This window comes from Felis catus, chromosome X (assembly GCF_018350175.1).
Source record: "Felis catus isolate Fca126 chromosome X, F.catus_Fca126_mat1.0, whole genome shotgun sequence".
Taxonomy (NCBI): Eukaryota; Metazoa; Chordata; class Mammalia; order Carnivora; family Felidae; genus Felis; species Felis catus.
In genome coordinates, this window is record NC_058386.1 from 34,710,330 (window position 1) to 34,734,901 (window position 24,572).

Below are 24,572 nucleotides of genomic sequence, written 5' to 3' on the forward strand. Positions count from 1 at the left end.
CGGTGCCTCGAATAATGCCCGGCCCATGATAAGTGCTATGTATGTGCTCGATATTATTTTTTTTTATGTCCATCAATATTTATTGAATGCCCATGGCCAAACAGTGTAATGGTTATTAAGACCAATCAGGGAGAGTCCCTGTCCTCATCATACTTCTGAAATAACTCACCGGTAGGTACACTGGGATTCATCAAATCTGAGCCGTGTTTGGAAGAGTGAGGCGGTCTATTTCAATCATTTCATTTCGTATGTGTTGAGACAAAGGGTCCGAGGGGTTGATTGCCTCGTCCAAGGTCATATTGCCTTGTCCTGTGTCACGCTGCTCCCTGGTTACCAGGCCTGGATATGCCAGAGGCCGGCAGAGATCTCTGACACATTTCCCCCGGTAGTTTTTCCCATTTATTTATTTATTTAAAAATTGTTTCGTTGGAGTAAAGTGGACATATGGCGTTATGGTCGCTTCAGGCGTGCAACATAGCGGTTCAGCTTCTCTACACGCTACGCTGCGTTCTGTGCATTAGGGGTAGATGTTATTATTACTCTTAACCAGTTCGTCTCAACCAAATGCTTTTTGCAGCGTAAGATTATGATGTCAGATGTCTTCCGAGATATCTCCTTCGCGTAATAGAATACCTAGTCAGGCAGGCAGAGGCCAGTTGGGGATTTCAGAAGGGATTGAAAACAGGGCGTCGGTTGCCCAGGTGTTGGGAGGCTTGAGAGAAACAGAAGAAGAACCCAAGTGAACCCAAAGGTGAGAGACTTCAGGAAGGGGCGACCACCCCTGAGGCCAGGAGAACAAAAGGGAGGTGGTTATCAGGGCCTCCGGGTGAGGGGGATGGGACCGTCACCTCAGGGACTGAGGAGGGGACGTAGTTCGTCCCGGAGCCGCTCAGAGTGGAAGGAAACGAGACGAGGAAGAGAAAGGCAGGCGCTACTCCTTTCTGCCTCCCACCTTCTGATCTCCTACCGGGGCCTCCCTGTTTCTTTTGGACACTTGTGGGGGTCTCACGTGCCCTTGAGCCTTTCTTTCTAGACTTTTCCTTTTCCTCTTCCTGCAACACCCTCTCCCTGGCCTCCCATTGCGGAGTCCACCCGACCCCCTGCAAACCCGTGCTTCTGTTGGCATACATGCGATTTTGACCCAAAGCCCCAGAGGATCAGGATTTGCGTTTCCAATATGGCAGCCGCCTGTCACATAGAGCCGTCCTGGAGGGAAGCCTCTAGCCTGTGTTCTTTGATCTTGAGGCGAAATGAATATTCTAGCTTCTGCCACCGGGTGGTTGGGGGAATTGTTTGGTCGTGTGCTCTATCAAATTCAAGGTATGGAAGAGGCACTGCCTGCTTCTCAAAAGCCCAGTTGTCTTCGTGTATTGACAGAAAATACACCAGATATCTTTCCTGGGTATCAGACCCAGCGCAGGCCAATTCAAGCATCCAGCGGCAACCGCACGCAAAACACGTTCTAGATACGACGAAGGAGGAAGCCCCAGCTTCCAGAAATGCTCAGGAGGATTGCACATGAACTGCTGATGAACCATAATCGAGATAACATAAACTAAGATTGATACAATACCTGGACACTTTTCATACATAAAGTTACCATCTCATTTCCTCACAATCACCCTGTGAAGTAAGCAGGATCACCACTTTGCAAAGAGGAAACCGAGTTCAGAGGCGCTCGGCGACTTGCCCAAAGTCACGCAGAGGATCAATTTACAGAGTGTACCTTTGGATGTAGGTTTGCGCCCAAATATGAGCTCGTTGACCCTGCCCCGTGGCACACGAATAGGGATGTATCTAAATGAATGTGGCAAGAGTTAGGGCCCCCAGGCAGCCAGAAATGGAGGAGGTCGGTGAGTGCGCAATGAAGTCCGTGAGGACGCCTCGGAGATGATAAGATCGGGGCTGCAGTCAGAGGAATTGGATGGGGATTGGGAAGCTAGCGGGGAGAGAGTAGGCACTGTAGTGAGCAATCTGCCCTCCAGAACCGCACGGAGCCAGAACCTCCGTGATCGCACACAGTTACCCCCACGAGAACACGGAAGCCCACCACATTTAAGAGATTTGTGAAATGCCCTCCAACCACTTAAGAAACAGAACTTAACACTAGATCTCAGGGTTCCTGGCCCCAGATCCTTCTGCGCTCCCCTGGCTCTTGAGTAGTAAATCGGCTAGAACCCAATTTCTAATGAGAAGGTCATCATTCCTTCCCTAGGATTTCCAGGACTCGCATGCATGGATGGATCCCGTTCCGTTTCATGGTGCAGGTCATGATGACGTCCGAGAGAGTTAACCTCCACCCTGTGCAACATTGGCCTCGGACACAGTCAAACCTAGGTTTAGATCTTACACCAGCAGCACTTGCCGTGTGACCTCGAACAAATTCTCCGCCTCCCAAATTTCTGTGCTGCCATCTGTAGGAGATCAAATGAGGCACTAGAAAGAGAAGTCATGGTAGGGGCTCAGTCAACAGTAAGATTGCTGGATTTTTTGGTGGCAAGAATTAAGAAAAAGAATAAAAAGGAAGAATCGTCACATGAACTAAATAACCAACCTGATATACATATTTAATGTTTATTTTCAGAGGGAGAGAGAGAGGGAACATGAGTGGGGGAGGGGCAGAGAGAGAGAGGGAGACAGAGAATCCCAAGCAGGCTCCATGCTGTCACCACGGTGCCCGATGTGGGGCTCCATCCCACGAACCGGAAGGTCACGGCCTGAGCCAAAATCAAGAGTCGGACGCTTAACCGACCAAGCCACCGAGGCCCCTCTGCGACCTGATGTATTTAATATAATTAAGGATTACGTAGTACATCACTGTGCAAACGCAGGTGCCATTTCTCACACTGCGAGGCCGACTTCGTGTTTCACACGAAGGAAACACAGACAAGGAAACCGAGGCAAGGGGCATGGGAATGATTTGGACAAGGTCCCCCAGCTGGGCAGTGATGGGATCAGGACTCCAAACTGGGCCCCTTCCCTCCCTAGCCCATGTTCTCTCTACTGTGCTAATGAGAACATTACAAAGGAGACATCCAAGGAGGAAACGTGGGCTTTGGGCATTAGGGAGAGGAGAAAATTAGGTGGAGGGTATGTGCCTGTGTGTTCGTGTGTGAGAGAGAGAGAGAGACTGTGAGCGTCACCAGCTGGGTTTCCCAGGAAGTGAACTTGGAGACTGAGTTAGCATGCAGAATGGTAATTAAGGAGAGACCTTGGGATCAACATCTGGGGAGGGAGGGGCAGGAAGCGGGAGGGGGCAAATGGAGCTGACAAGCTGCCGTGAAGCGGGCCTTGGCCAACTCCGTGGAGAGCCACGGAGCTGGAATGCGCCTTCAGAGATGGGTCGAGAAGGCCATGCCTCTGTAAGTCTGTGTCAATCAGTCACCGGATGTGGGCTGCTCGGCACGAGGCGTGGCCACGGGCAAGGTGCCCTGTGCCACCAAAGCCATCCCTGCCCACCCCGACAGCTGGAGGGTGTCCACCCCCGACTGCCGGCACCCCCAGCAGCTAGGCACCAAATTCCTCCTAGATGGGGGATCTTGGCGGCCTGTCCGTGGACCCGCCAAACCTCGCATGCCTGAGAGGGTTTGCATCTGAGTGTGAGTGTGGTTTGTATGTGTACGGTCTCTGCCCTCCCAGTTGAACTTGGCGTTCCCACACTGAATTCCCACGACGGCCACTGACCCTCCAGCTTTATTTTCTGTGCCAGTCTGGGAAGGGTCTGGATGGAAGGGCAGCTGGGAGCACCAAGCTTGACTGCAGAGGAATCGCCAGACAGAGGCCCAGAACTACCCGTCCGCAGCTGGTAGGGCAAGGATCCTGAACTGGAACCTGGGAACCAGCCGTGCAGGGCAGGCGAGTGTAGACGCAGGGACAGGAGAAGGCACCCTGCGGGAGAGGGGCTCAGGGACATGAAACCCTGAGAAGACGGAGAGATGTTGCGACAGAGACAGAGAGAGACCCACATAGGCAATGAGACACGGAGAGAAACATGTGGAGAGACAGATTCACAAAAGGACAGAGAGAGAGAGAGAGAGAGAGAGAGCAAAAGCCAGTCAGAGAAGGATGCGGAGAGAACAAATAGAAAAACAGAATGAGCAAAGACAGTGTGACACAGTGTGACAGAAGTGGCAGGGAGGGGTCCCCAGCATCTTCCCCTCCCTCGGGTGGTGGCTTGGCGCCCTTCCAGCTCTCCGAATCCATACATCTAGAAGCTTCTGTTTTTAGTTCAAACATCCGGCAAGTTTCATCTCCTCCATATCTTGAGGCTGCAGCTCCTGGGTAGGAACCGACGGGGAATTTGAGAGAAAGATCAGAGCTGCTGGGTTAAGGGGTCATGGCACACGGGCATCAAAATGATGGGCCTTGGGGGGCCCTAGAGCCACTCGACTCCCGAGGGTTCTAAGTGAGAACACTAGGAAGAGCTAAACCAGCCCCGCCTTTGTTTTCATTATTATTTGTTTATTTAAAAGAGACGATTGGGCAGCAGTTGCTAAAACATACCTGAATTACAAGGTGTGCCGTGGTCGTGTGTTTACAGAAAATGACTTTCGTGTCCCCCCCCCCCCCCCCCCACCACCGGCTCAGTTACCGTCGGCGGCGAACTGTGCCTTTTCGGCCTTCCCCTCCTTCCCCCGCCCCAGGGAACCGGCCCCAGACAGACGATGGCCTTTTTTTACGGAGTCCGCCTCCCACCCTCACTCGGGAACTGGCTACGTGACACTAGCCAGCGTGAACCAAGCGGGGCTCGCCCTCTTGTCCGCTCCCTCTTGGAAGCTCGCTGCCACGCTGGGGGAAGCCCGAGCGACGGGGAGAGGCCCCGGGCCTCGGCCTCTGCTGAGCTCGCCCTGCGGAGGTGGGCCTTCCCCGGCCGGCTCTGCTCAGATGGCGGGATCGTGAGCCGGGAAGTGAGCACTGATGTCTTAAGCCGCTAACGATTGGGGCCGTCGGTTCCCCAGCCGTAGGTAGCTGGAACCAGCACCTCATGCGCCCTCGGAAGAGTCTGGTCCCGCTCCCTGGGGCCGACGGAATTCCTGCTCGCGGCTCCATACTGCCTCACGGCATTCCTTCCAGGCATCCGGTTGGGTGACGGGGACGAACTGTGGACTGGCTTTCAGATCCCACCTGCGCAGTGATGGGTGGGTTTGGTTCTCTGCAGAGGTGTCTTTGTGAATATAAGTTTTGCTCACTCCCAAGATAAATATCTGTTTGCATAGACAAGCAAGGGCTGGTGAGCTAGGGGGAATAGCTCTACAGTTTGCTTGCTTATCAGGTACTTAAGAGTTTGAATGCATCAAGGTCCCAAACCTAAAGGTTAATGTTTTGACACTGAGAATCCATCAGTCGGGGGGGAGAGCATGGGGGGAAGAGTTTGCATTAATTATTAGTCTGACTCTTAATTTAAATCAATGAAAATGCCAGAATGACAGAGGTGTTTGGACTGAATAATAATCACTGGGGCTGACACGGACCTGAACAAAGACGTGTGGAGCCCACGGGCAGGGCGTAAGCATGGAGGCGGGGCTGGTCCCGGACAGGACTGGAGATCCCCGGCCTTGGCCACAGTCATCCATCAAGGGACACGAGAGGCAGCCCACAGGGCAGGGCAGAGACGCTCTGGGGTCTCTGGAGCATCCTCAAGTGCTGCTGAGCAAACGTGCCAGTCAAAGCCACTTGGCTTCCGAATGTGCGGGTTGTTGCCCTTTGAGAAATGGACCAAGTTGTGGGTGCTTCCTTGTGTCAAGATACAGCCTCATTGGGGGACCGTTGGACGTTAGCTACCAGTTGTCCTCATGAGCCACTGTATTTGGCAGATGAGTGAATGGAAGCCCAGAGACTAGAGGGGCCTTAGCCCACGTCACACAGCTGGTGAGGGACAGAGATAGCGGGACACTCGGGTCTTCTCACTGTCCCCCAAGCTGTCCTTCCCCCAGGTCTCCGTGCTTGGAAGCTCTATGTAAGTGAATTATCCTGATGTATTTCCACCCTCTGGGAGCCCGACACCAAGCAGTTAGGCCCTTCCCTGATGAGGAAGAGGACAGGATCATTTGAGAGAGATGGATGATGGTGAGACGGAACTCGGCAAGAGAGTAGCTGGCTAATTGCCGGAATTTGCGAGAACCCGGGTACTCTGGTCCCCAAACAGCTAGCCTGAAATTCCACTGGCAACTCACTTCTTTGAATTAAACATTTCTACCTTCCTATGGGCCTTTAAAACACATAAATGGCCCTGAAAGTGATAGCATGAAAGAAATTCACGTTAGTATGCGTTAACGTGATTAAGCCCATCTCCTCATTTGATAGACTTGTCTCCGGCACCTCCTTCGCTCCAGACCCTGGGATCCCCAAGTGGAGTCCTTGCCTGGAGAAACTCACCATCTCGTAGGGGAGATAGACACGTGACGGCAGTACAGTGACTGCCCTTTGCTGGGCATCGGCTCTGCTCCAGGCTGTGCATGAGGAAACCGAGTTTTAACCAAGCCCACCCCCCCCCCCACCCCTTCACGGTGTTCTCTCCAGGCCGAGAAATTCGGGGCTGGTGAGAGGCATTGTTCAGGGGAGGGCATCATGGAGGAAAGAACCTGGGTCAAGGCAGAGGAGGATGAAAGAGTTGTCTGCTTCGGGAAACCAGCAGTTAATCACGACTTCAGCCAAGGGTGCGAGGGCATTCTGCCCAGGAAACTGAGCGAAGGCAGGCAGGCAGGGCCAGCTCTCCCAGGGTGGTGCTAACAAAATCTGCATTTTTGTCTGAGCTCTAGGGAGTCTTCTGGCAAATATTAAGCAGGAGAACATTTGCACAGACATAGCTTTAAAGTCCGGGGCTCTTGGAGCATGAGGCTTCAAAGCGCAGGCCTGGTTTCAGAACCTGGATTCCTTCCTTGTTTCACAACAACACTAGGAATCTGAGCTCTCTGAGATCATCGGCCATGGCTTCTTGATGAGTGCTGTAACCGTGGATCTGGAAGTCCCTGGCATACAGTAGATGCCTGTGGGACACCGTTGGTTGCTCCCCCAAATCCGTTCTCCGTTTCCTCCTTGGACACGTAGTCAGCCAGGTAAAGACGACATCTCCAGCCTCCTTTGCGGCTAGATGTAACCCTGCAGCGAGGTTCTCCCCAGTGGGATGGAACGGCAACATGTGTGGGCAACTGTGCCTCACCTGCTTTAAAAGCTGCTTGCCCTGAGATTTCCTTTCTACCTTCCCGCAAGCCAGGACTCGCATGTGCCCCGACCGGGCTTTGACCTTACAGACGACGGCCACGCCCTAGCGAGTGGCAGAACACGCTTTAGCCAGCTGGAATCCCTCAAGAACCACAGGGAGCCAAGCTGCCCTCCAGACCCAGACCCAGACCTCCGCCCTTAGAAATGTTACCCAAGAGACAAATGAGTTCCTCCGTTTCGTAAGTCACGGCGCTAAGGGGGGCTTTTTTGTTACAGCGCCTTAGCCCTTACCTTAACTAGCACAATGCTCAATACGCACTGAATAAATGAAATCTATTCTTCTGCAAATGCTGCGGGAATCTTACATTATTTCTCCAGCAGGACCGTACCGTGAGTGCAGGACCCCTATCTCTGTTTACCATCCCAAAGCATCTAAGTTGCTGCCAGATTCTTATTGAGTTGAATTAAATAGAAGAAAATCAATTCTGATGAGATGAGTCTCTTAGAGCAGCCATTTTAATAGTCTGCTTAAGGGGAGAGAAGGATTATCTCCCTAGACTGGTAAAAGTGAAAGAATTTAGGAAGTGTTTGAACCTCTTTGGATGAGGAGTTACAAGTGCCGAAAAAGTCAAGATGCACGACTAAGGTGAAAACGTCGTGGGTGACACTAGAAAATTTGCAGAGTTACAACCGGCAGAGCGTAAGCATTAGCACCACAGCTGAAGAGTCACGGGGGAGAAAGGGAACCCCTCTCTGTGGAGAGAAGCATCGTGCATCAAATTTAACAACGTCGCCACACCCACACCCACCCACACACACACACACACACACACACGTGCATGCGCACACGCACACACAAAACTCCGTTCTGCTGAGAACTCGTTAGTTACATCGGATGTGACATATGGGCGGGTAATACAGTCTGGAGCCTAGATTTCTTTAATTAACCAATAGCAATCAGGAGTGAGGGCAATTCCAGGGGAATGGTAATTGTCTGGAAGTTCTGGATGCCTGCAGGCTGAGCCTCAGGCCAGAAACCCAGCCAGCTCTGTCCCTGCGAAGAGCTCGGAGCCAAGGTCACGACTGCCATTTTAAGCAGGGTCTTTTTTCAAAAAGGTTGCGATCACAGCTGATTGTCGTGGGCGAGGATTTCTTCTGTGATGTGTACAACCTTGGGGGAGGGAGCGAGCTGTATGGGGCATCCCATAGTGCTACAGTGGGGGAACATAACAGCTTGCTGGGACTGTGGGGACCAGATTCTGCAGGTGCTGGGTGGTGGGTGACCAGTGCCTCGGGCGCTCAGTCTGAACTGCAGTTCCTCGGCTCAACAAGTACTTACTGTATAACAAGTGCCTCCCAGGCTTGAGGCCGGGGCTAGATGTTTCTGCAGCACTTTTAAACATTTGGGAAGAAATGCGCAACAACATTTTTTCATGTGGTGGGACAGATTGCCTTGTCTTCAGCTTGGTACATTCCACAGGACCTACCTCATGCTCTGGAGGGAAAAGGGGCTCAGTAAATGCCACATCGAATTTCAGTTCGTGGAATGATGCCAGCTAGACTTTAAAAAGTATTTTGATGTAGGGGCAGCTGGGCGGCTCAGTAGGTTAAGCGTCCGACTCTTGATTTTGGCTCAGGTCACGATCTCGGGGTCGTGGGAGTGAGCCCCGTGTCAGGCTCTGTACTGACAGTATGGAGCCTGCTTGGGATTCTCTCTCTCTCTCTCTCTCTCTCTCTCTCTCTCTGCCCCTCCCCTCCTCAAAATAGATAAATAAACTTAAAAAAAGTATTTTGGCATAACCTGATCAGAATGTCACGTGGATTTTTTGGCCTGTAGACTGGTGCTTTTTTAAAGTAAGAGAAGGGGCTTTTCCCTCTGGAAAATTGTTGAAATGGTTCCCTTACAATCCTGCTTACATTCTCCATTTGCTTGGCAAGCTCTCTTTTCCCTGATAATGCAAAAGTAAACAAACACCCGCCAGGCCACTCTCTGGATCATCACAAATTCCAAATAAGAACAGTCTGAATTAATGAGGTTTTTTATTTACTGTTCTAAGTGAAGTTGAAAGATAAACAGCTCTCATTTGTCTGGGCCCCGGGACAGTGAGCTCAGAACGTTCCCAGGCTCAAGTCAGGACACTTCACGTCACTGAGGAGGTGAACAGCCAGAGAGGAAAGCAATAAGGTGGCTCTGGGTCCCTGAACTTCCAAAAAAGCGCCTCAGGCATTCATTTGAACTTGGAAGGAGGTCGAGTCCTCATTCCTGTCACAGGCTGTGCTCTCTGGAAGCAGGGGCAGGGGCAGGGGCTCATGGGGCACGATGTCTGCTGGAGATCAACATCTGCGGAAGGGAAGGGAAAGGAAGGGAAGGGAAAGGAAGGGAATGGAGGGGAGGGGAAGGGAGGGGAGGGAGGGGGAGGGAAGGGAGCAGGAATGGGGGCCGGGTGGAGCTTCCGTGCGCACCTGACTAAGGCCGCACCAACCCAAGGGGGGTGCTCTGGGCAATATTTGCCCCTAGAAAGACTCCTGTCAGACGGAAATGTCTGGCCCTTTGCACCCCTGCCCACCCTCCCTGACTGCTCAGTTTCAGGATGTAGCCCACCTCGGACAAAGGCCTGACCTGGGGCCAGACAGCTCTTAGCAGCTGAGATGCTCCGGGAAGGAGCTGTCAGCTGGAGGCTGTCTGCCGACCACGTTCCTCGCAGTTGGGCAACGAGATCTCCCTTGAAGGGGGATCTGGGCAGTGCATCTCTGTCTGTCACAGGCCCAGAGGCAAAATTGGTTCTCAGAGCTGCCCCGGGGTTTCCTGAGCAGGCTGGCCCCGCAAGGAAGTCGGCTGTCTTTCCCCGCGTGGTTTCTTCCTCCTCCTGCCCTTCTTCAGACCCTTGTGCCTTTCTCCTTCTCTCCTTTGTGTATGATACTCATTTTAAAAAAGGATCGAACATCAGTTCATCGCTACAGGCACCGGGTATGAGCAGAGATCAGCACCTACCGGGCCCTGCTCTCAAAGAGCTTACATTCCAGAGAGAATGCTATTGAATCTTCAACAAAAGGAATCGGTTATTGATTTGATAGGCGTACGAAAGAGGCCTGGGCAATACGAACAGTGCGTGGGTACTAACTTGTGGCAGTGACCAGTGACAGCCACCACTCATGAGGTGTTTGCTGTGTGCCAAGCTGCGTATGCTGGCATCTGTTTCTCACAGTGAGCCCCCGAGGTGGGCGTGATTCCCACCCCCACGGAGAGGCTCACACGGGTTAAGTAAGCTGGCCGCCTTTACTTAGCTAGCAAGTGGTGGAGAAGGTTACGGATCCGTATCATAGAGTCGAGCTTCAGAATCCGTTGTCTTAACCTTTATGCTGAACTGCCTCTCCCGATTCTTTGATACAGCAAAGAGCTATTGTGACCACTTGGGATGGGCAGGAAGAGGTGGGACTGGCAGGCACACGGGGGACTGGCAGGTCCCCCGTGTTGCAGGACACCTCCCGGAGGAAGAGGGTTTAGAAGGATGAGCCGATGGGCGAGAGAAGAAAAGGGACATTGCGGGCACGACTGCTGCGTGAACAAAGCTTGGGAGCACTGTTCACAACCGAGAGGCAAGATTTGAGTGCAAATTGTTTACTTGGGAGATAATTCGAGAAAACACCGGTGGGAGAGTGGGAAGAGACAGGATGGGGAAGGCAGCCAACTGAGGGAGTGGTAGGTACCAAGATAGTTCCCAGTGTGGGCAACTTCAGGGCAATTCCTCTGGGGACCTGCGGGGGGCAGTAGAGCACACGCCTCAGGTATCTCAACCAAGGGGCAAGAGAACTGGAGGAATTATGTCCCAGAGGGGGTCAAGGGTGTGGGGGACGCTGATTCCGTGGCTCCTCCCTCCAGCCATCTGCACGGGGAGAGTAGGCTCCAGTGGCCAAAAGCCCTGCACGCAGGTGCTGGTAGTTGGAAGCCGGCCCACATGCACAAAAATGTTACGCATCCAAAGGGTCCGGTCGGGACACAGGCGGGGTGTGCTAGGAAACATCCTGGGGCGGGTGCAGGAAGTGGCTCCACGGGCCTCGCGATAGGTGGAATCAGGACCCCCAAATACGCCCACATCCGAATCCCCAGACCTGTGCGTATGTCGCCTGATAGGGCCGAAGGCACTTTGCAGATGGGATGAAGTTTAGGTTCGTGCAATGGGAAAGGTAGCCTGGATTGTCCAGATGGGCCCAGGGGAATCGCAAGGGGCATCGTACGTGAGGGTGTGGAGCAAGACGTTGGAGTGACGTGAGGAGAGGCCGCGAGCCAAGGAGTGCAGAGTGCAGGTGGCTTCTAGAAGCTGGAAAAGGGAAGGAAATGCATCCACCCCTCAGAGCCGGCAGAAGGAACCAACCCTGTCAGCACGTTAGCGTAAGCCTCGTGAGACTGACTTTAGACTCCGGACCTCCAGAACTGGAAGAGAATGCACGTGTGTTGTGTGAGCCCCACGACTGTGGTCATCTGTCACAGCAGCAGTGGAAAACTAAGGCAGGCCTCTTCTGTCAGGCCACCGCGTGCTCCGTGAGCACTTTGACTTTTCCATCGTCATCTTATATTTCTGTGGCACTTAAATTTAGAGAATTTTCCCTAAATTCTTGTATTTCTGTGGCACCTCGTGACAGCCCTTTGGGGTAGGTACGGAAAGTCTTGCCTCCATTTGTTCTGAGAAACCGACTCTCAGAGAAGCCAGCTCAGCACCTTGGTGGAGGGAAACGACCGTGTCCTCCATAGCCTTCTGCCCCACTCTTGGCTCTGCGTGGCCTGGATGCGGTGGGCCCTCTAACTCTGGAGCAGGCCTTCTGATTCTCGAAGCCACCCTCCAGCTGCAGCTCTGGCCAGAGCCTTCGGGCTGCTGCCTGGGCCAGGAAGACTCTCAGGCTGTCACCTCCTGAGTCCCCATCCTTGGGAACCGTGGCCTTGTCCTAGAGGGGAAGACAGCTGTGCTAGAAGCACTCTTAGGGATGGCCTTCAATGGAACAATTCCCTGAGCCCACCGCCCTTGACCTCCCATCTGCTGACCTTGTTATGAGTTCACAGTATGACAAGATGGGGATCTCATATTTTGGTCTCCTTCACATCACCCTAGGGTAGTGGCAGGAGGGGTAGAAATATTCCTGACTCTGCTACTAGTCAGCTGAGAGACCATGGGCAAGTTATATTACATCTCTGAGACCGAATTTCCTGATTAGACAGCCATTTCTTTTCTTTTCTTTTTTTTTTACTCTTGTTTTTTTGTTGTTTTTTTTTTTTTAATTTTTTTTAACGTTTATTTATTTTTGAGACAGAGAGAGACAGAGCATGAACGGGGGAGGGGCAGAGAGAGAGGGAGACAGAATCTGAAACAGGCTCCAGGCTCTGAGCTGTCAGCACAGAGCCCGACGCGGGGCTTGAACTCACGGACCGTGAGATCATGACCTGAGCCGAAGTCAGACGCTTAACCGACCGAGCCACCCAGGCGCCCCTACTCTTTTGTTTTTAATTCAATCCACATTAGTTAACATGTAGTGTCATAATGATTTCAGGAATAGAATTTAGTGATTCATCACCTACATATAACACCCAGTGCTCATCCCAACAAGTGCCCACCCCATGCCTGTCGCCCACCTAGCCCATCCCCCCACCCAACGCCCCTCCAGCGGCCCTCAGTTTGTTCTCTATATTTAAGGGTCTCTTACTGTTTGTCTCTCTCTCTGTTTTTATCTTATTTTGAGACAACCACTTCTGACTCACCTTACAAAAAGGCACAGTTGTGACTTAACTCTTTAGGGTGAGCAAAAGCTCACCACAGAGTGTTTTACCTGCCAATTGATAGGGCACTTAAAATTTCACCATTAGATATTTAGTTCCTTATGGAGATGAAGTTCTATTTTTCTTTTTTTTTTTAATTTTTTTTTAACATTTATTTTTGAGACAGAGACAGAGAATGAACAGGGGAGGGGCAGAGAGAGAGGGAGACACAGAATCTGAAACAGGCTCCAGGCTCTGAGCTGTCAGCACAGAGCCCGACGCGGGGCTCGAACTCACGGACCGTGAGATCATGACCTGAGCTGAAGTCGGACGCTTAACCAACCAAGCCACCCAGGCGCCCCGAAGTTCTATTTTTCAAGGGTCTCCTATTGAAATGAAAACAGACGGAGTGGTAGTTATACTTCAGGTTATGATGAGTTATCCCTTTAACCTGGGGTTATTGTATCGATCTTTCTAGGCTTGTCTTCTGCCTGTGTTTAGAGCATAGCCTCTTTGGTAGGAAGACGGAGTAGGCTCCTTATGAAGAGAGGTAAGGAGGTGCCGAAGAAAATCTTCATACTACCTTACAATCTGGTCCTAAGATAGTGTTTTTTTTTTAACGTTTATTTATTTTTGAGAGAAAGAGGGAGACAGAGTGTGAGCGGGGGAGGGGCAGAGAGAGAAGGAGACACAGAATCGGAAGGAGGCTCCAGGCTCTGAGCCGTCAGCACAGAGCCCGACGCAGGGCTCGAACTCACAAGCTGCGAGATCGTGACCTGAGTTGAAGTCGGATGCTCAACCGCCTGAGACCCCCAGACGCCCCGTGGTCCTTAAGCTAGTCATAAGACCAAAGCTCTGAATTCAGATCTGTTCTTAATGAGCGTTCCTTCCTAATCTGGCTTCATGGGACACGTGTTTGTAAACCCAAATGCCATTTTACAAACGCAAATGCCTATGTGTCTGAGGTGAAGAAGAGTCCGGGGAATACAATCTTCTGGTAAATCTGGGGTCCCCTCCCCTGCATTTCCGTACTTGAGGAGTCCAACTATAGAAGTAAGATTTAGTTGGTGCCATAGCTGGGGTCCCTCAGAAAACAGCCCGAGGCCAGCTTACTTGCTGATGCCGTCTGAGGGAGGTGACCCAGGACAACGGGAGAGAAGGGAGGCAGGGAAGCACGGAAAATCAAGGCAAGAGGGTGCATTTCCCAAGACGCACAGCTGATAGAGCAGTCGTGCTGGACATCTTCAAAGGAGCTGTGTGGAATCCTTTACTGGGCCACGTTATCGTGAGTTTGGTTTGAAGCAGCTAGTCTCTCGGCCCAAGGGCAACCCATCTGCTAAGTTATCAAAGCAAGCTCTGCGCGGAGCCTTCCTCCTCCTCCGGGGAACACGCCTGGGCCAGCCGGCTAGAGGAAGAAGCACGTAAGGAGCGCGGCCACGTCACCCCAGTCACACCAGGCAGAGCTGTTCCAGATCAGCCGACCACAAGCAGGCCCTCACACTTATGAGCCAGGGTCGGCCGAGCCATCCAGCTGACCCCCAGCTGGCTGCAAATGCGCGAGCAAACGCAGTGCGAATCAGCCGAGTGTAGCCCAGGGTAGCTGAAACTTGCAGCCCTAGGAATGAAACAAATGCTTATCGTTATATGCCACTAAAAATTTTCTTTGGAGGGGGAGGAATGTTCCACGGCATTATTGTGGTGACTGACAGAATGCCACCCACCCCAAGTTCGGCTCTCCTTCTGTGAATTCCCATTGGCTCTCTCGGTCCCAGTTTCTCGTTTGTCTCATGCTTTCATATACACAAGTGTTAGCCTCCCAGACCTGACTGCAAACTCTTGAGTGCCCAGGTTTACATTTCTCTGTTTCCCTACAGAATATTTAGCCACCATACTGAGCACACAGTAGACCTTCAAAACGTCGATGTGATTTCTAAGCTCACGCGGCATGGAGTATTTGCATTAATTTCCCGTGCCACTGCTATTTGATTTTTATTTTTTTTTTTAATTTTTTTTAACGTTTATTTATTTTTGGGAGAGAAAGAGAGCAGGGGAGGGGCAGAGAGAGGGGGAGAGAGAGGGAGAGAAAGCAAATCCCAAGCAGGCTCCCCATTGTCAGCATGGAGCCGGACGCAGGGCCTGAACCCACGGACTGTGAAATCATGACCTCAGCCGAAACCAAGAATCAGATGCTTAGCTGAGCCAGCCAGGTGCCCCTCTTTTATTGTATTTGTTAATTTTTTTTTTTTTGAGAGAGAGAGAGAGAGAGAGAGAGGAAGTGAGCACAAGCAGGAGAGGGGCAGAGAGAGAGAGGAAGAGAGAGAATCCCAAGCAGGCTCTTCGCCGATAGCCAAACTCATGATAACACGGCTCAGAGCCTGATGTGGGGCTCGATCCCTAGAACCGTGAGATCATGACCTGAGCCTAGATCAAGAATGAGACACTTACATGACTGAGCCACCCAGGCGCACCTATTTGCTTTTCAGAATATGAGCACCAGGAGAGAACTTAGGTACCAGCAGACTCAAAACGCAAGCGTCAGAGAGACTAAATCACTTGTCCGTGGCCACGTGGCTGGCTAGAACCAGAACTAGACACAGTGGCCAGGCTCCTGGATATGCTTCCAGTGCTCCTGCCGTCAGTGTCAGGGCCAGATCCCCAGTTGATCGACAGGGGCTGCCTGGCCACAGTGTGATAAGGATTCGGAACCTAGACCTGGGCGCGGTGGAAGAGAGTCCCGTGATCGATTAGCCACATCTTCCAAGGGTGAGGAAGACGTGAGTAGGGGGACGGATGCCCTATGGTCACCATCTCAGCTCCCTCCTGGCTTCCTACCCTTGCACGGGCCTCAGCTTAATGTCACTGCTTCAGGGAAGCCTTCCCTGATGCCCGCGATGAGGTCGGGTGCCCTGTCGCATGTTCTCACTCCTCTTACGTGTTCCCCTGGTGGCAGGGTGTTTCCCTGAATCTGCGATCCATCAGTGCTAAGACCTCCCAATATTTTATGTCCCAATCGGAAAAAAAAAAAAATACGCTACCATTTAAACTATGGCACGATGCTTTCATACCACTTACAATTTTTATTGTATAGTTATTAAAAGAGCACTTTTAAATTTATTTAGACAGATTTGTGTGCTATGGCGCTCTTGTGCAGAGGAAAATATCCCCAAAAGTAACTGGCTGAGGTAATAATCCTTAACCTTCTTCACATGGAGAAGTTGAATATTCGGAATAACTTTGTGACTCAGAGCCACTGAGGCCTGAGTGCCTCCGCTCAGCGTGGGTGCCACATTGTCACCACCGGACCACCCATCGCCCCTCTGTCCCCGGCCGCTAGTTCGTGTCGCCAGGCCCCACGGCTACTCGTGTCGACCAAGGGCTCTGACGCACCCTCACACATGCCATCTCCGTGAACGTCTCTTCAGGTAAGGGGGCTGGAGTTACTTTGCTCCCCAACTTGTAAACGTGGCTTTTGAGGCACGGAGCCGGGAAGCCCCTCGGTCAAGTTTATAAGGGAAAGTAATGGGCAGAACTGGCACAAGGCCCTAGGTAGTCTGGTTCCTGGTAAACTGAATCGCAGATTCACGGTCACACTGTACGTACAAGGGTCAGTGCCTCTTCTTGCAGCGGGATACACGACACTCGTGACACGTCAGCAGAGGAGAGAGACCCCAAACATAAATGAATACGATGCAAGAGGATGGCCAGCGAATGCCAGGGTACAAGCCCATGGTGTTCTGGAGGAAGAGGGGTGGGACGTGTTCGTTCGACTGAAGGCATCTGGGAAGTCTTCGGGGGGGGGGCATCTGAAGGTTGCGACGGAGCGGCGTCCCCCTGGGGAGGGGCCAGCAGAAGCCACAGGTCGAGGTCTGCAAGTGTAAGGTGCATCGTCCCAAGAGCGGGGTGTTTGTTTCAGCCAGAAAGTAAAGAAGCAGTCTGACTTGTATTCTGTGGGAGGAGGGGGGTCCCTGGATGTTTTGCCCAGGGTCCCCCTTCAGAACGACAGCTTGTGGGCAGTGTACAGGATGACATGATGGGGGCCAAGGAACCAGGTAGAAGGCCATTGCAGTGGCCCCGATGAGAGGTTTTGAGGGCCCGGTCTCGGGCAGGACCAGTGGGAATATAAACAAAGACCAATCGGTATGCGGCACACTGCGGAGGGAGACCCAGGGGACTATATGGTTCTTCACGGGGTGACCAAGGCGGGTCAAGGGGCAAGAACGGGGAGCAGTCGAACAAGTCCGTCCGTATGTCAGAGTCCTGATGGCCGGGGCCATCTGGGAGGAGGCGTCACGTGCGGTGGCTTGTGGTGTGGCTGTGGACCAAGGAGAAGGGGCCAAGGGGCCAAGGTTGGGAGTGGAGTCACCGGCACGGGGCTCAAGGTTCTTATGTCAGTTGGTAAGACCACATGGGGTCAAAATTCCTCCCAGAGACAACCCCATCTCTCCAGAAGTTTGCCATAGCCACCCACCATCCCCGCCCTGCTGGAATAGATCAGTCCTTCTTTCACGGGCTACCAGATAAACCAGTTGGCTTGCACCCTGCGGCTGTGTTCCGGGGAAAAAAGAAGTCACTTCTCATAGTAAAATCCTATGCACTGGAAAATATCAAAATGAGTATCTGGCTCGTTACAAAAGTACCTCCAGACTCCGCTGCGAAACAAGACAGTCACATCAGAAGAGAGGGCAATGCAGAAAGCTAAGGTGACTGAGAGAAGCCCCCCCTCTCCCGCCCCACCCGCGTCCCAGGCTTTCGGTGTGGAGCCGAGCGCAACACACAGATTGTGCACTCTCTCTCTCACACGTGCACAGAGCAGCGGTTCAATTTGCTTAAGCGACATGTGTTTGTCATGTGACTCCTTTGCATTTACACAAGGCTCTCTGATCAGGTGTGGAAGGTTGTAGAAGCACTAGAGAATGCAGGCCCTGCCTTTGAGAAACTCATTTTAAGTGAGGCTGGCCCAAGAAGTCATGATGTAGACCAGCCCCAGGGTTACCTGGTGGTGGGCAGGAGATTTGCATTTTGCTCTCCATTTCCAAAGGTGTTGGAGAGTTTTATAGAGGCCCAAAGACTGTGATTTTATTGGGGGGAACGGGTTAGAAGGTGAGTATCGATCTGGTTCACTAAAGAAAAAGACAAGTTAGAGCCACAGAAAGGAGTGGAGAGGGTGCTCCAGGTAAAGGGAACGATGTAAAGAAAGACACAGAGCTTAAAACCGATTGTAGTAGCACGTTGGAGCACAATTAATGTATCAGAATCATGTTCCATTGCAAATCAGAAAGTGTCCAAGTAGCAACAGCTTAAGCAAATAGGAGTTAGTTTCATAGAACAAGAAATCTACAAGTTGGCCGTTGCTTGTGTTGGTTCAGTCACTCAAAGGTGTCAGCGATGGAATTTCTGCCACTTTCTTGGCCTGTCCCTCATGGTGGTCCCAAAATGGCTGCTTAGCTCCAGCCATCACCTCTGTATCTGCATTCAAGATAGAAGAAAGAGGGAAGGTGATGCCAGCTGTTTTAGTTCGGGCTGCCCTGCAAGCAGAGCCTGAAACAAAGACTAGAGTTCACCTAGTTTATTTGGCAACTGATCCTTGGAAGCAGAAAAGGAAGCACGGTGAGCAAAAGAGGAAAGGCAAAAAGATAATATAAAGGTGCGCTAAGGAGGTTGTTGCCTTGGGTAACGGAGGCTCAGTTCCACCTGGACCTCCAGAGACCTGTACACAATGCCTCCCAGAAGTGTACCCCTGAAGGACAAGTGGCTGGAGCATGTACCCCGCACCCAGGCCCTGTCTGCTGGTGGAGGGTCAACTCCAAGGGCATGAACCCCACACCTCCAGGCTTTGCTTGGGTGCAGGCCCAGCATCGGGGCAGCCCTGGAGCGAAGAGCACGGAGATGCACGGTTCGCACTTGAACGTGGACGTCGTCTTGGTGAAGTGAGTGCAAACAACTCGAAACTGCCCGCCGTCTCACTGTGGCAGCTGAGGCTGGGTTCGGAGGTGGGCCGAGGGCATGGGTCGTGGGGCGCTGCAGCCGTCTGCCACAGCAGCAGACCTCCCTCCCGGTGTCTAACTGGCCTGAGCTGCAGCACTTGGCCACTGCTGGCAGAAAGGGAGGCCGGGAAGTGGGCATCGCAGCCCCTGCAGCCTCTAGGATAGAGGCGGGAAGGGAACAAAGCCATTGCAAGGGCCATTGACAGGAAAATGGTAAGACGTCAGATCCTTACACGTGAGAAAGGAACTGAGTCCCGGGTCGAGCGAGGAACTTGCCCGCCCAGCCGCGTAGTTGGGGGCAGAGCTGGGGTGTGAACCAAGCTTTGGAGACCTTTCCACTCTCTCCGTAAGACCCCTCAGGCTGCAGGAGAATGTCTGGCCCGGAAAGCTGTTTAAAACCAGGAAGGAAAGAAAAGCAAAAGTCCCCTGCATCGCTAAGGTGGCGTCTGTTGTCACAAGACCTGGAACAATAAGCCTGGACCCTTGGACTTGCTCCAAGGGGCGATGGGGAGCCATCGTAGAATCTTAAACAGGAGCGTGGCGATTGGAGTTGCGCGTAGGTAGATATTATATAAATATAAGGGTTATTTCTCCGTTGATTGCGGCTGCTGATTCAGCCAAGGGGAAATGGAGTTCTGGACGGGCTCGCACCTCCAGCCGGCACTGCAGGTGCTGTTGAGGCGAGGCGCAGGCTGCTGTCTGACATTCTCAAAAGGCCCCTGCTCTCCCGAGAACGGCTTGATGCTTATTGCTAATAACAAGGCTGGCAGCCGGCTGCAGCTTTCACTCAAAATTCTCCAGCTTTCAGTAATCAAAGCCAGGCCTGGGTGGTTCCCTGGCCCTAGAATTTCCTTTATTTTTGAACATGGGGAGAATAAAAAGAAGTACAAGTTGTTTTATAAGACAAGTGCGGCAGCGATTTCAAATAGGCATTTAGGCATCTCTTAGGGATTAACATCAGGACTCATTTAAAGGCTTGGAGTGTTAATAAGGATGAGATGTATTTATTTTTCCCCGGGTTCTTTTTAGGAATCCCTGGGCAACGTTCTGGAATTGATCTGCGCTGGTTCGGGTTTCATGCATCCCCCCATTTTCCATGCTGACTCTCCCACCCCTCTTTTGACTGAGCTGCACCTCCTGGTAACTTGGAGAAAGCGCCCCATCCGGGGCGCGCAACTGGGCGTAATTGGTACGCGGAAATGCTGTCCGTTGGGTCGAGGCAGTCTGGCAAACAAAATGGCCTTCTTTTTACCTAGGGAATCTGGTTTGAAAATTGGACATTAAGTTACACTTCTAATTGAAATGAATTTGATGGTTTCGGAACAGTCCCCAGTGATCCCAGCCCACATCATAAAAACCACCATAGGCAAATTGGCACCATTCAGCCTGGGCTCAAACAGGCTAGGGAGTAAAAGAAGATGTAAATTGAATTTGTGGTTGCTTTTATCTTCAGATGGACAGGCTGAGGGGAGCTTCCAGAGGAGAATTCTTGGGTCAGATGACATCGTCTTCCTGACAGTCTGGGAGACAGTGTGGTGTAGTAGGGAAGCCCTAGGTTAAGAATCTAGTCTTGTCTCTGCCAGAATTGATGTTGTGTTCTTTGGTGAGTCGTTGAAAACAAACAAACAAACAAAGCTTTCCATGCCTCAGTTTCCTCCTTTGCAAAATGGGGATGATGGTATCACCGCGGCTCACGGGTCGGTATCGGGTTCGGTTCGGGCATCGAGTGGTTCACGCAATGGCCCGAGGCAGCCCTCAGGACCCGGGGCTCCTGACGGATGGACGAACATACGCTTTCCACTCCGCCAGCTGACACCCAGAGGACAAAGCTGCTCATCCTCCCGTGAAACTTAGGTGTGAGGTAGATGAGCTCAAAGGACGGGGACAAGACAAGACAGTGAGCACACCCAAGGGTGGACAGTGCCTTCCATTGCTAAGGGTCCCTGAATCACCTCACTGTCCACATCGCACGGCAAGGTCACGCGGCTTAGCCAAGGTCACACAGCTAGTATCGAGTAGAAATGGCATAGGCCAAAGCCCGTCGTCCCGCTCTACCGTGGTTTTAATGACTGTTCTGAGAGGAAATGGCGAAAATAAATAAGACTCGGTCCCAGCTTTTGAGAAGTTCGCGGTTTAGCCACAGAGGTGATGGTGTACACGGAAATATGTGTGCACAAGCAGAGTGAAGATCTGAGAAAGCATAAACACAATTACCTTTAGGGAGTAGAAATGAGGCGAGAGAGGGGGCGGAAGGTGAGCGTATTTGTCAGCTATTGCTATCATAACCAACAATCCCGAACCTCAGTAACTTGGAACGGTTCTTACTCACTCATCTGCAGGTTGGATGTGGGTTGCCTGATGTGGCCTGGACTCTGCCAGGAGGCCCTGCTTTGGGTGGGGTTCAGGTCTGTGGTCATGAGCCAACTAAAGGGGCAGCCGTTTCTGGGGGAAGCTCCTCTCGTGGTAATGGCAGAAACACAGCAGGGGAAGTGAAACCACAGGGGCATAGGTGCTCGGTTCATTTTTCCTAACATCTCATTGGCTGTAGCAGGTCACATGGCTAAGCCTCGACTTCAAGGGACAAAGCAAAGGGTAGGGAGGGACACCGAAAGGGTGAAGAATTGGGTCCGGTAATCTCATCTACCCCCAGACAGCTGCAGTTTTTACAGCAAAATATCTGCATTATTAATTTTTAAATGATAAGTCTGTATTATTTTTTAATATAAAATCCCAATTAAAAAAATACTACCATGCAAAACCCATTCCGGGAAGATTAGAATAGCATTCCCTGGGGGGACACAGCCCAAGGTGACATTTCCCAGCCCATCTCCTATACGCCAGTACACACACACACACACACACACACACACACACACACGCACACACACTGTAATCCAGTGGTTGCTATAACATAAGTGTATCCCCAGTGCAGTGGGAGCCCGTATGAGAGGTATTTTTCATTCATTCGACAACTGTCCATTTGGTATCATTGTGTGCCTGTGCTTTGGAAACAAAGGGAAAAACAAAACCAGTCAGATCACCGGCATCATGGGACTCAAAAGTCTAGCAGTGAAAATACTCTGAGCAAGTCCAACTGGAATGAATTCTTGAAGGAGGGACGTGGAAGCTATAGAAACGAACAAGAGGAAAACCTCGTGTAGACTGAGGTTCTGGCAGAGATTCCTAGGGGTTGCGGCCCAATAATTTTCCTTTATTAATAGTCAAAATCCCAAATTTTAACCGACCAGTTGGGTACTCAGGATAAAGACGTTTCCCAGCGTTCCTTGCGGCTAGCCATGACTGCTAAGTTTTGGCCGATAGACACAAGTGCCCTTAGAGGGAGGAGGCATACCATTCTTGGCCCCTCATTTTTCCTGCTGGCTCGAATACGAACGTGAAAGCGAGGGCCCCAGCAGCCATCTTGTTTACATCGCTGTCAGGTTGAGCTTCTGTTACTCGTAGCTGAAATTTGTCCTAACAGATAAAGGGGTTCAGGGGCAGACCTCCCTGCAAAAGTGAAATTAAGCTGATACCTGAGTGATGAGTGGAAAAAAGCCTAGGTTTGTCTGTTCCAGGCAGAGAGAAGAGCGTATGCAAAGGCTCGGGGGTTGGAGGACGTGAGAGTTTAGGGCAGGTGTGCAGGGGAGGGAAAGGGAAGGTCAAGGATTGCCCTCATAGGATTCCATCTCTGTCACTCACCCACCCTTCTGCTCCTTCCTCCTTCCCCCATCCTTCCCTCCCTTCTCCCTCTCCACCCGCCTCCCTCCTTCTTCTCCTTCCTTCCTTTCTTCCTTCCTTCTTTTTGACAAATATTGGCTTCAGTTCCTACTACACAGCTAGGCAGTGTGCTAATAAGCACTGGGCACATACTCTCACGGAGCTGCCGGTCTTTGGGAGGGACAGCTATTAACTGGAGAGGAGGGAGTGACGGCTGCTCATCTGTGCTCCCCAAAATGGGAACCCTGGTCTCGGAGCTCCTTATCGGAGCCTGCTTCCTGGAGAACCCACCCCGAGATAGGCCTCAGGGCAGGTGAGAGCTTGTCACACTCACCAGAGAAAGTGCAGGAAGATCTGCGTGTCTGGAGGACGGGGAGTGGAGGGGCAGTGGTTGGCGAGGAGACGTGATCTAGAACACCATATATGACCTGAAAGGTTTTTACAATTCCCTCCGATGGCCGCACGGGTTGGGGGAACCGTAATACCAGTCGTAAGAAGCTGCTGTCGGTCAGGGGGAGAGAAGGGGGCTTTATCTGGTGCGGTGGCCGTGGGAGTGGAGAGCAACGGACAGACCCTCCATGTCCTCGGTGTTTGCGGAAAGAGAGTCATCAGCCCTCAGTGCCTGGCTCGACCTTGGAGGGAGGGAGGTGCTGAGATGATAAGTATCGGGGACAAAAGATTTGGGGGGTGAGAATCACGAGCCCCGTTGTGGACGGGCGGATTTAGAGACCGTTGAATGTCCGAATCTGCGGTCAAAGACCGCTGTGGCTGTGAGATAACGCATTTGGAAGTCGTCATGCCAAGCCCTCCAAAGCTTCGAAAATCTCATTTCCTTCTAGAAAATCTTCTCACGTGGACAAGAGACAGAGTGTGGTCTGGACTTGCCCAGCCCTGCCCTTTCCGCCTCAGGGATTTCAGGTTGCTGACGCTCCCTTAGCCCTACCCTTAGCCTCGTCCTCCGGCCGAAGTGCCCTTGTCTGATGAGTCTTTCCTAGAATTGCTGTGCGCCCCACCCTTATAGACGAGCCCCACGCCCACCCGCACCGTATTGGGCATCAGCTGCTGCAGAGGAGCAAGGGGTATCTGCCCCAGGGCAGCCCAGGGACCTGAGAAGGCTCTCGAAGCCTACGCCTAAAACACTCTGCCTGCTAATATCTGGATTGTGCGTTGTAGATACGCAGTAAGAGCGTGTGGAAGGCAGGAGGTCATTTTATCGTTGGGTTGCCCAGTCGGCGTGTCTGTCGTAAAGCCCATCTCTTCGATTTTCCAGGCAAGTCCTTGTCAAGTGGAAGTTCCTCCCCTAGAAGTAGCTTGCCGCAGAGCGGAGAGCGTCGGAACAGAGGCCCGTCTTTCTCGTCTGTGAGAAGCAGGGTGACAGTCCCCATGCCGCACAGCTTACAACAAGCAGAAGACTCCAGCCCAGAGATGCTTTTGCCTTCACAGGGGGACGGTGGGCTTGCACGCCATTAACCCCACCCCACCCCGAGTCTTGTTCGTGGAATGGAATAATCCCAGTTCCCCTCGTTTTTCCTTAGATACGAGGTTTTGCAACAAAACATTTGATGCCTGCTGGCCTTGGCAATTGGCATTGATTCAGAGATAACACGCAGTATGCTAGACATTTGTCACACTTGGGCCACGTGCACGTCTTTCCTCTTTTGCAGCCCACTATTTTGCTCGCGGGGAATTTCCTCTTCCTGGGCGCGTTCCGGGGGTGGGCGGGCAGTAATCAAGGGGCCCGCCCACTCCCTGTGGAAGCCACCGGGTGCTCTCCTTCACTACCCTCCTCCATTAAAAGGCGGTCAGGTGACCTAATCTTCCGGGAGGACCTTGAACGGGGAGCGGGGGACATGAAGCCGAAAGAGCGCTTGGCGGTAGACCCATTTGCCCCAGCAGTCGGTGCCTTGTCCCGACCTCCATGGCACGTGCTGCCAAGCCGGGCTCCTGCCTGCCTTCATTGATCT